This window comes from Ranitomeya imitator, chromosome 3 (assembly GCF_032444005.1).
Source record: "Ranitomeya imitator isolate aRanImi1 chromosome 3, aRanImi1.pri, whole genome shotgun sequence".
Lineage (NCBI taxonomy): Eukaryota > Metazoa > Chordata > Amphibia > Anura > Dendrobatidae > Ranitomeya > Ranitomeya imitator.
The window spans coordinates 285248075-285260233 of NC_091284.1; positions in this window are offsets into that span (position 1 = coordinate 285248075).

A 12159-nucleotide genomic window follows, 5' to 3' on the forward strand; every position below is an offset into this window, starting at 1 on the left:
CAGCTGATCCCCAGCTGTGTAGCCGGCAATGTGTCCTGCGACCGCCACGCTGGCACAACAACCTAAATGTAAGGGAACCTGTCCCCCCCCCCCGTCGTTTGTTACTGAAAGAGCCATCTTGTGCAGCAGTAATGCTGCACAAGGAAAAGGTAGCTTTTTTTTTTTAGCTCTTTGCACACGCAGAACTTAACACTTATAAAATGTGTTCACTGATACCGTTATACCGTCCCGGAGCTGGGACTTTCCTTCGTAATGTGACGCAGCACAGCCGTCATTCCTACCCCCTTGGTGCCATGCGCTGCCTCCTCAGCGTTGTTTTAAGCTGTCACGGAGCCTGCGCTGTTCTGTTATCCCTTGGGCATGCCCTATTTGCGCTGCCTGTCTTCTGACATAATTTGGTGTCAGGCTGGCTGCGCCTGTGCGGCCGCGGTGCCCGAGATCCCGCCTCGCAGTGTCTTCTGATTGAGTCACACTGCGGGCCTGGGATCCATGGGCATGCGCAGTGCATATCTTCCCCTCGGGCTCTCGCTCATTTCCCTCCGCCTTCTTTAGACTGTGCGCCGTCAGCTGATCCCTAGCATGCCACGGCCGTGACACCGCACAGTCTGAAGAAGAGGGAAGGAGGGGAGTGAGAGTCGAGGTTATGCACTGTGCATGCCCATGGTTCCAAGGCCCGTGGGATTACGTTAGATGAGACTGCGAGGTGGGATCTGGAGCAGCGTGGACGCACAGGCACTGACAGCCTGACACCAAATTATGTCAGAAGACAGGCAGCGCTAATTGGGCATGGCCAAGGGCTAACAGAACAGCGCAGGCTCCGTGACAGCTTAAAACAACGCTGAGGAGGCAGCGCACGGTATCAAGGGGATAGGAATGACAGCTGTGCTGTGTCCCATTACGAAGGAAATTCGCACCTCCGAAACGGTTTAACGGTATAAAGGGACACATTTTTAGTGTTTACTTCGGTGTTTGCAAGGAGCATAATTAAAAGAGCAACCTTTTCCTTTTGCATCCTTAGTGCTGCACAACATGGCTCTTTCAGCTACAAACGTCTTGGGGGGGGGGTTAAAGGTTTCCTTTCAACTTGCTCCAATCAGGCTTCGGCCTACACTCTGTTCCTCTGCTCCTCCTGCTGTCCCTGGACTCTAACACCGCCAGTTGGTGCCTGGAAGTGCTGTGTGCACAGTCAACAGTTGGTCCTCTGTTATTGGGGTTCAGTAACGTCAGCTGATCCTCAGCTGTGTGTGCGGCAATACCTCCAGTCTGCTCCTCCTGCTGTCCCTGGGCTCTAACACCGCCAGTTGGTGCCTGGAAGTGCTGTGTGCACAGTCAACAGTCGCTCCTCTGTTATTGGGGTTCAGTAACGTCAGCTGATCCCCAGCTGTGTGTGCGGCAATACCTCCAATCTGCTCCTCCTGCTGTCCCTGGGCTCTAACACCGCCAGTTGGTGCCTGGAAGTGCTGTGTGCACAGTCAACAGTCGCTCCTCTGTTATTGGGGTTCAGTAACGTCAGCTGATCCCCAGCTGTGTATCCGGCAACGTGTCATGCGACCGCCACGCTGGCACAACTAAAATGTAAGGGGACCTGTCCCCCCCCCCCCCCTAGGCGTTTGTTACTGAAAGAGCCACCATGTGCAGCACTAATACTGCACAAGGGAAAGGTCGCTCTTGAAATTATGCTCCTTGCAAACGCTGAACTACACACTCATGTAATGTGTCCCCTCACACCGTCCAACCGTCCCGGAGGTGGGACTTTCCTTTGTAATGTGACGCAGCACAGCCGTCATTGCTACCCCCTTGGCACCGTGCGCTGCCTCCTTAGCGTTGTTTGATTCCGTCATGGACCCTGCGCTGTTATGTTATCCCTTGGCCATGCACAGTTTGCGCTGCCCGTCCTCTGACATCATTTGTTGTCGTCCTGGCTGCGCCTGTGCGTCCACGCTGCCCGAAATCACACCTCGCAGTGTCGTCTAATGTGATCCCACAGTGGGCCTGGTATCCATGGCCATGCGCAGTGCATATACTAGCCTCTCACTCCCCTTCTTCACGCTTCTTCAGACTAGGCGGCGTCAGCTGATCCCTAATAGCATGCCACGGCCGTGACGCCGCACAGTCTGAAGAAGCAGGAAGGAGGTGAGTGAGAGGCGATGATATGCACTGCGCATGCCCATGGATCCCTGGCCCGCAGTGGGACTACATTAGATGACACTGCAAGGTTGGATCTCGGGCAGCTTGGACGCACAGGCACTGCCAGCCTGACACCTACATGATGTCAGAAGACGGGCACCGCTAACTGTGCATGGCCAAGGGATAACATTACAGCGCGGGCTCCGTGACAGAACCAAACAACGTTGAGGAGGTGGCGCCCGGCACCAAGGGGGTTGGAATGACGGCTGTGCTGTGTCACATTACAAAGGAAAGTCCCACTTCCGGGATGGTTTGATGGTGTGAGGGGACACATTATATGAGTGTGTACTTCAGCGTTTGCAAGGAGCATAATTTTCGGAGCCACCATTTTCCATGTGCAGTATTACTGCTGTACAAGATGGCTCTTTCAGCAACAAATGCCTGGGGGGGGGGGGTTAAAGGTTCCCTTTCAACTTGCTCCACTGCAGGCTTCGGCCTACACTCTGCTCCTCTTTGATTCCCTGGGTTTCAACACTGTCAGTTGCCACCTGGAAGTGTTGTCTACACAGAAAAAACACTAGGTGATGTGTCAGTGGGGTTCAGCACCGCCAGCTGTTCCCCTACTGTGTAGTCGGCAACGTGTCCAGCACAAGCCACGCTGGCACAACAGAACAAAAGCTGCCACCAGTGCAGGCTTCGGCCTACACTCTGCTCCTCTCCTCCTCCTGCTGACCCTGGGCTCAAACACCGCTAGTTTTTGCCCGGAAGTGCTAGCTGCACAGAGAAAAACACCAGCCAATGTGTTAGTGGGGTTCAGCAACGCCAGCTGTTCCCCTGCTGTGTAGCCGGCAACGTGACCTGCAAACGCCATGCAGGCACAGGAACTGAAATTAAAGGGAACCTGGCCCCACCCCCCCAGGTGTTTCTATGTATAACAGCCACCTAGTACAGCAGTACTGCTGCATTTGTACAAGGTGGCTGACTTTTTCTCCTTGCCCACGTGGAACTCAACACGTACAAAATGTGTCTCATTGAGACCATTCCACTGTCCCTGAGGTGTGACTTTCCTTTGTAATGATACGCAGCACCCCCCTTGGTAGCGTTTCCCGTCTTTTGTCATCATGGTTAGCTGGCTGCGCCTGTGCATCCGCCCTGCTAGAAACAACGCCCCTCGTTGTCATATTTATTTTGTCAGCGAGGGTGTGGTTTATGGGCACGAGCAGTGCATATGTTCGCCTGTCTTAACTCATCTCCTTCCGCCTTCTTCAGACTGTGCGGCCTCCTGGCCGTGGTAGGCGATAAGGGATCAGCTGAGGCCGCCCAGTCTGGAGCAGGTGTAAGGACATGTGTAAGCGGCAAACCTATTTACTGCACAAGGCCACGAATCCCAGCCACGCAGTGTGATTTTTTGAAAACACACTGTGGGTCTGGGATTCATGTCCATCGCTAACCGCAACGGCCGACATGAAATGAGGTCAGAAGACAGGAAGCGCTCACAGCGCATGGCCAAGGGATCACAATAGCGCAGACTCCTGTACAGCAAATAACAATGCTCAGGAATCTGCGCCCAGTACCTAGGTGCAAATTTTGACACCTGTGCTGCGTCTCGTTAAAAAGACAAGTCACGCCTCCACAACTGTTTGACAGTATAATGGGCTAAATAGTGTACGTGTTTTAGTCAGCGTGTGCAAGGAGCAAAACAAATAGAGCAACCTTTTACTTGTGCAGCATTAATGCTGCACAAGGTGTGGCTCTTGTACCTTGCAACACCTGAGGGGGGTTAAAGGTAACCTTTGAAATTGGTTCAACTAGGCTTCGGCCTACACTCTGCTCCTCTCCTGCTGACCCTGGGCTCAAACACCGCTAGTTTTTGCCCGGAACTGCTAGCTGCACAGAGAAAAACACCAGCCAATGTGTTAGTGGGGTTCAGCAACGCCAGCTGTTCCCCTGCTGTGTAGTCGGCAACGTGTCCAGCACAAGCCACGCTGGCACAACAGAACAAAAGCTGCCACCAGTGCAGGCTTCGGCCTACACTTTGCTCCTCTCCTCCTCCTGCTGACCCTGGGCTCAAACAACGCCAGTTTCTGCCCGGACATGCTAGCTGCACAGAGAAAAACACCAGCCAATGTGTTAGTGGGGTTCAGCACCGCCAGCTGTTCCTCTGCTGTGTAGTCGGCATCGTGTCCAGCACAAGCCACGCTGGCACAACTGACCAAAAGCTGCCACCAGTGCAGGCTTCGGCCTACACTTTGCTCCTCTCCTCCTCCTGCTGACCCTGGGCTCAAACAACGCCAGTTTCTGCCCGGACATGCTAGCTGCACAGAGAAAAACACCAGCCAATGTGTTAGTGGGGTTCAGCACCGCCAGCTGTTCCCCTGCTGTGTAGCTGGCAACGTTTCCTGCAAACGCCACGCAGGAACATGAACTGAAATTGAAGGGAGCCTGCCCCCTACCCCCCCAGGTGTTTCTATGTATAACAGCCACCTTGTACAGCAGTACTGCTGCATTTGTACAAGGTGGCTGACTTTTTCTCCTTGCACACGTGGAACTCAACAAGTACAAAATGTGTCTCATTACAGACCATTACAATGTCCCTGAGGTGTGACTTTCCTTTTTAATGACACGCAGCACCCCCATTGTTAGCACTGCCCGTCTCCTGACATCATTGGTTGGCTGGCTGTGCCTGTGCGTCCCCCCTGCCCGACACAACGCCCCCCGTTGTCTCATATATTTTGACTGCGAGGGTGTGATTGATGGGCACGAGCAGTGCATATGTTCCCCTGTCTTCACTCCCCTCCTTCCGCCTTCTTCTGACTGTGCGGCCTCATGGCCGCGGCATGCGATAAGGGATCAGCTGAGGCCGCCCAGTCTGAAGCAGGTGTAAGGACATGTGTGAGCGGCGAACATATTTACTGCACAAGGCCACGAATCCCAGCACCGCAGTGTGACTTTAGGAAAAGCCACTGTGGGTCTGGGATTTATGGCCATCGTTAACCGCACCGGCCAACATGAAATGAGGTCATGAGACGGCCTGCACTAACAGGGTATTGCCAAGGGATAACACAAGAGCGCAGTTTCCTGTACTGCAAATAACAACGGTAAGGAATCTGCGCACAGCACCTAGGTGTAAATTTGTACACCTGTGCTGCGTCACCTTAAAAAGACTAGTAGTCACGCCTCCACTACTGTTTGACAGTATAATGGGCTAAATAGTGTACGTGTTTAATTCAGCGTGTGCAAGGAGCAAAATTAAATAGAGCAACCTTTGACTTGTGCATCATTAATGCTGTTCAAGGTGTGGCTCTTGTACCTTGCAACACCTGAGGGGGGGGTTAAAGGTAACATTTGAAATTGGTTCAACTAGGCTTCGGCCTACACTCTGCTCCTCTACTCCTCCTGCTGACCCTGGGCTCAAACACCGCTAGTTTTTGCCCGGAAATGCTAGCTGCACAGAGAAAAACACCAGCCAATGTGTTAGTGGGGTTCAGCACCGCCAGCTGTTCCCCCGCTGTGTAGCCGGCATCGTGTCCAGCACAAGCCACGCTGGCACAACCGACCAAAAGCTGCCACCAGTGCAGGCTTCGGCCTACACTTTGCTCCTCTCCTCCTCCTCCTGCTGACCCTGGGCTCAAACACCGCTAGTTTTTGCCCGGAACTGCTAGCTGCACAGAGAAAAACACCAGCCAATGTGTTAGTGGGGTTCAGCACCGCCAGCTGTTCCCCCGCTGTGTAGCCGGCATCGTGTCCAGCACAAGCCACGCTGGCACAACCGACCAAAAGCTGCCACCAGTGCAGGCTTCGGCCTACACTTTGCTCCTCTCCTCCTCCTCCTGCTGACCCTGGGCTCTAACACCGCTAGTTTTTGCCCGGACATGCAATCTGCACAGAGAAAAACACCAGTCAATGTGTCAGTGGGGTTCAGCAACGCCAGCTGTTCCCCTGCTGTGTAGCTTGCAACGTGACCTGCAAACGCCACGCAGGCACATGAACTGAAATTGAAGGGAGCCTGCCCCCCACCCACAGGTGTTTCTATGTATAACAGCCACCTTGTACAGCAGTACTGCTGCATTTGTACAAGGTGGCTGACTTTTTCTCCTTGCCCACGTGGAACTCAACACGTACAAAATGTGTCTCATTAGAGACCATTACAATGTCCCTGAGGTGTGACTTTCCTTTGTAATGACACGCAGCACCACCCTTGTTAGCGCTGCCCGTCTTTTGACATCATTGGTTAGCTGGCTGCGCCTGTGCATCTCCCCTGCTGGAAACAACGCCCCTCGGTGTCTTATTTTTTTGGACAGCGAGGGTGTGATTGATGGGCATGTGCAGTGCATATGTTTGCCTGTGTTCACTCATCTCCTTCCGCCTTCTTCAGACTGGGTGTCCTCATGGCCGCGGCAGGCGATAAGGGATCAGATGAGGCCGCCCAGTCTGAAGCAGGTGTAAGGACATGTGTGAGCGGCAAACATATTTAGTGCACCAGGGCACGAATCCCAGCACCGCAGTGTGATTTTTTAAAAACACACTGTGGGTCTGGGATTCATGTCCATCGCTAACCGCAACGGCCAACATGAAATGAGGTCATAAGACAGGAAGCGCTCACAGCGCATGGCCAAAGGATCACAAGAGCGCAGACTCCTGTACAGCAACTAACAACGCTCAGGAAGCTTCGCCCATGCAAAAAGGTGTTGTTTTCGACACCTGTGCTGCTTTTCTTTAAAAAGACAAGTCACGCCTCCACTACTGTTTAACAGTATAATGGGCTAAATAGTGTACGTGTTGCATTCAGCTTGTGCAAGTAGACAAATTAATAGAGCAACCTTTTACTTGTGCAGCATTAATGCTGCAGAAGGAGTGGCTCTTGTACTTTGTAACACCTGAGGGGGGGTTAAAGGTAACCTTTGAAATTGGTTCAACTAGGCTTCGGCCTACACTCTGCTTCTCTCCTCCTCCTGCTGACCCTGGGCTCTAACAACGCTAGTTTTTGCCCGGAAATGCTAGCTGCACAGAGAAAAACACCAGCCAATGTGTTAGTGGGGTTCAGCACCGCCAGCTGTTCCCCCGCTGTGTAGCCGGCATCGTGTCCAGCACAAGCCACGCTGGCACAACCGACCAAAAGCTGCCACCAGTGCAGGCTTCGGCCTACACTTTGCTCCTCTCCTCCTCCTCCTGCTGACCCTGGGCTCTAACACCGCTAGTTTTTGCCCGGACATGCAATCTGCACAGAGAAAAACACCAGTCAATGTGTCAGTGGGGTTCAGCAACGCCAGCAGTTCCCCTGCTGTGTAGCTTGCAACGTGACCTGCAAACGCCACGCAGGCACATGAACTGAAATTGAAGGGAGCCTGCCCCCCACCCACAGGTGTTTCTATGTATAACAGCCACCTTGTACAGCAGTACTGCTGCATTTGTACAAGGTGGCTGACTTTTTCTCCTTGCCCACGTGGAACTCAACACGTACAAAATGTGTCTCATTAGAGACCATTACAATGTCCCTGAGGTGTGACTTTCCTTTGTAATGACACGCAGCACCACCCTTGTTAGCGCTGCCCGTCTTTTGATATCATTGGTTAGCTGGCTGCGCCTGTGCATCTCCCCTGCTGGAAACAACGCCCCTCGGTGTCTTATTTTTTTGGACAGCGAGGGTGTGATTGATGGGCATGTGCAGTGCATATGTTTGCCTGTGTTCACTCATCTCCTTCCGCCTTCTTCAGACTGGGTGTCCTCATGGCCGCGGCAGGCGATAAGGGATCAGATGAGGCCGCCCAGTCTGAAGCAGGTGTAAGGACATGTGTGAGCGGCAAACATATTTAGTGCACCAGGGCACGAATCCCAGCACCGCAGTGTGATTTTTTAAAAACACACTGTGGGTCTGGGATTCATGTCCATCGCTAACCGCAACGGCCAACATGAAATGAGGTCATAAGACAGGAAGCGCTCACAGCGCATGGCCAAAGGATCACAAGAGCGCAGACTCCTGTACAGCAACTAACAACGCTCAGGAAGCTGCGCCCATGCAAAAAGGTGTTGTTTTCGACACCTGTGCTGCTTTTCTTTAAAAAGACAAGTCACGCCTCCACTACTGATTAACAGTATAATGGGCTAAATAGTCTACGTGTTGCATTCAGCTTGTGCAAGTAGACAAATTAATAGAGCAACCTTTTACTTGTGCAGCATTAATGCTGCAGAAGGAGTGGCTCTTGTACTTTGTAACACCTGAGGGGGGGTTAAAGGTAACCTTTGAAATTGGTTCAACTAGGCTTCGGCCTACACTCTGCTCCTCTCCTCCTCCTGCTGACCCTGGGCTCTAACAACGCTAGTTTTTGCCCGGAAATGCTAGCTGCACAGAGAAAAACACCAGCCAATGTGTTAGTGGGGTTCAGCACCGCCAGCTGTTCCCCCGCTGTGTAGCCGGCATCGTGTCCAGCACAAGCCACGCTGGCACAACCGACCAAAAGCTGCCACCAGTGCAGGCTTCGGCCTACACTTTGCTCCTCTCCTCCTCCTCCTGCTGACCCTGGGCTCAAACACCGCTAGTTTTTGCCCGGAAATGCTAGCTGCACAGAGAAAAACACCAGCCAATGTGTTAGTGGGGTTCAGCACCGCCAGCTGTTCCCCCGCTGTGTAGCCGGCATCGTGTCCAGCACAAGCCACGCTGGCACAACCGACCAAAAGCTGCCACCAGTGCAGGCTTCGGCCTACACTTTGCTCCTCTCCTCCTCCTCCTGCTGACCCTGGGCTCAAACACCGCTAGTTTTTGCCCGGAAATGCTAGCTGCACAGAGAAAAACACCAGCCAATGTGTTAGTGGGGTTCAGCACCGCCAGCTGTTCCCCTGCTGTGCAGCTTGCAACGTGACCTGCAAACGCCACGCAGGCACATGAACTGAAATTGAAGGGAGCCTGGCCCCCACCCCCAGGTGTTTCTATGTATAACAGCCACCTTGTACAGCAGTACTGCTGCATTTGTACAAGGTGGCTGATGTTTTCTCCTTGCCCACGTGGAACTCAACACGTACAAAATGTGTCTCTTTGAGACCATTCCACTGTCCCTGAGGTGTGACTTTCCTTTCTAATGATACGCAGCACCCCCCTTGGTAGCGCTTCCCGTCTTCTGACATCATTGGTTGGCTACTTGCGCCTGTTCGTCCGCCCTGCCTGAATAAAATGCTCCTCGTTGTCTTAATTATTTTGACTGCGAGGGTGTGATTGATGGGCACGAGCAGTGCATATCTTCGCCTGTCTTAACTCATCTCCTTCCGCCTTCTTCAGACTGTGCAGCCTCATGGCCGCGGCATGCGAGAAGGGATCAGCAGAGGCCGCCCAGTCTGAAGCAGGTGTAAGGACGTGTGTGAGCGGCCAAAATATTTACTGCTCAAGGCCACGAATCCCAGCACCGCAGTGTGACTTTATGAAAAGACACTGTGGGTCTGGGATTTATGGCCATCGTTAACCGCACCGGCCAACATGAAATGATGTCATAAGATGGGCAGCGCTAACAGGGCATTGCCAAGGGATAACACAAGAGCGCAGACTCCTGTACAGCAAATAACAACGCTCAGGAAGCTGCGCCAAGCACCAAGGCGTTATTTTGGACACCTGTGCTGCGTCTCATCAAAAAACCAAGTCACGCATCCACTACAGTTTGACTGTAGAATGGGGTAAATTGTGTATGTCTTTCATTCAGCGTGTGCAAGTAGACAAATTAATAGAGCAACTTTCACTTGTGCAGCATTAATACTGCACAAGGTGTGTCTCTTGTACTTTGTAACACCTGAGGGGGGGTTAAAGGTTTCCTTTGAAATTGGTTCAACTAGGCTTCGGCCTACACTCTGCTCCTCTCCTCCTCCTCCTGCTTCAACACGGGCTCTAACATCGCTAGTTTTTGCCCGCAAGTGCTAGCTGCACAGAGAAAAACACACGCCATTGTGTTAGTGGGGTTCAGCAACGCCAGCTGTTCCCCCAGTGTGTAGCCGGCAAAGTGTCCTGCAAACGCAACGCAGACACAAAGCTGCCTCCAGTGCAGGCTTCGGCCTACACTCATCTCCCCCTGCTTACCCTTTGCTCCAACACCGCTAGTTGGGGCTCTAGGAAGACAATCTTTAATAGGCAAGGCAACGCATCTGGGTTCCAGCACCGCCAGCTGGTTCTCGGCAGTGTTCTTGTCACAGGTACTCCCTCGTGCCAAGCCTGGTTTCAGCACCGTCAGCTGTTTCCGGGTTGTGTCAACTTCACTGAGACGCCTATGCTTGCCCCGTCGTGGTGCGGTCGAGTTAGCCAACTCCAGGGTGCCTCCAGTTTAGGAGCTTCCTATGTGGGCTGCGTGAACTGGTAGTCAAGGCTGGTTCTGTAGTGCCAGTAGGCCCAGCTCCCCCTGTAGGACTGTTGGGGTTCGGTAACTGCGGCTGCCTCGCGGCCTAGCTGTTCTCTCCTCTCCTGTGGACCTTCGGGTCCACCACCTGGTTCCAGCACCGTCAGCTGGTTCCGGGCCGAGCCTTTGGCTTAGGTGCCTCCTCCTGGGTATCCGAGTTCCGCCAACGCCAGGCGGTCCTTGGTAGTGCTTTTAAGCGCGGGCACCTACAGCTTAGTAACCGGGTTCCAGCACCGTCAGCTGATCCTCGGTCGTGCCATTGGCTCTTGCACACTGGGGCAACGCATCCGGGTTCCAGCACCGCCAGCTGGTTCTCGGCAGTGTTCTTGTCACAGGTACTCCCTCGTGCCAAGCCTGGTTTCAGCACCGTCAGCTGTTTCCGGGTTGTGTCAAGCTCACTGAGACACCTATGCTTGCCTCGTCGTGGTGCGGTCGGGTTAGCCAACTCCAGGGTGCCTCCAGTTTAGGAGCTTCCTATGTGGGCTGCGTGAACTGGTAGTCAAGGCTGGTTCTGTAGTGCCAGTAGGCCCAGCTCCCCCTGTAGGACTGTTGGGGTTCGGTAACTGCGGCTGCCTCGCGGCCTAGCTGTTCTCTCCTCTCCTGTGGGCCTTGGGGTCCACCACCTGGTTCCAGCACCGTCAGCTGGTTCCGGGCCGAGCCTTTGGCTTAGGTGCCTCCTCCTGGGTATCCGAGTTCCGCCAACGCCAGGCGGTCCTTGGTAGTGCTTTTAAGCGCGGGCACCTACAGCTTAGTAACCGGGTTCCAGCACCGTCAGCTGGTCCTCGGTCGTGCCATTGGCTCTTGCACACTGGGGCAACGCATCCGGGTTCCAGCACCGCCAGCTGGTTCTCGGCAGTGTTCTTGTCACAGGTACTCCCTCGTGCCAAGCCTGGTTTCAGCACCGTCAGCTGTTTCCGGGTTGTGTCAAGCTCACTGAGACACCTATGCTTGCCTCGTCGTGGTGCGGTCGGCTTAGCCAACTCCAGGGTGCCTCCAGTTTAGGAGCTTCCTATGTGGGCTGCGTGAACTGGTAGTCAAGGCTGGTTCTGTAGTGCCAGTAGGCCCAGCTCCCCCTGTAGGACTGTTGGGGTTCGGTAACTGCGGCTGCCTCGCGGCCTAGCTGTTCTCTCCTCTCCTGTGGGCCTTGGGGTCCACCACCTGGTTCCAGCACCGTCAGCTGGTTCCGGGCCGAGCCTTTGGCTTAGGTGCCTCCTCCTGGGTATCCGAGTTCCGCCAACGCCAGGCGGTCCTTGGTAGTGCTTTTAAGCGCGGGCACCTACAGCTTAGTAACCGGGTTCCAGCACCGTCAGCTAGTCCTCGGTCGTGCCATTGGCTCTTGCACACTGGGGCAACGCATCCGGGTTCCAGCACCGCCAGCTGGTTCTCGGCAGTGTTCTTGTCACAGGTACTCCCTCGTGCCAAACCTGGTTTCAGCACCGTCAGCTGTTTCCGGGTTGTGTCAAGCTCACTGAGACACCTATGCTTGCCTCGTCGTGGTGCGGTCGGGTTAGCCAACTCCAGGGTGCCTCCAGTTTAGGAGCTTCCTATGTGGGCTGCGTGAACTGGTAGTCAAGGCTGGTTCTGTAGTGCCAGTAGGCCCAGCTCCCCCTGTAGGACTGTTGGGGTTCGGTAACTGCGGCTGCCTCGCGGCCTAGCTGTTCTC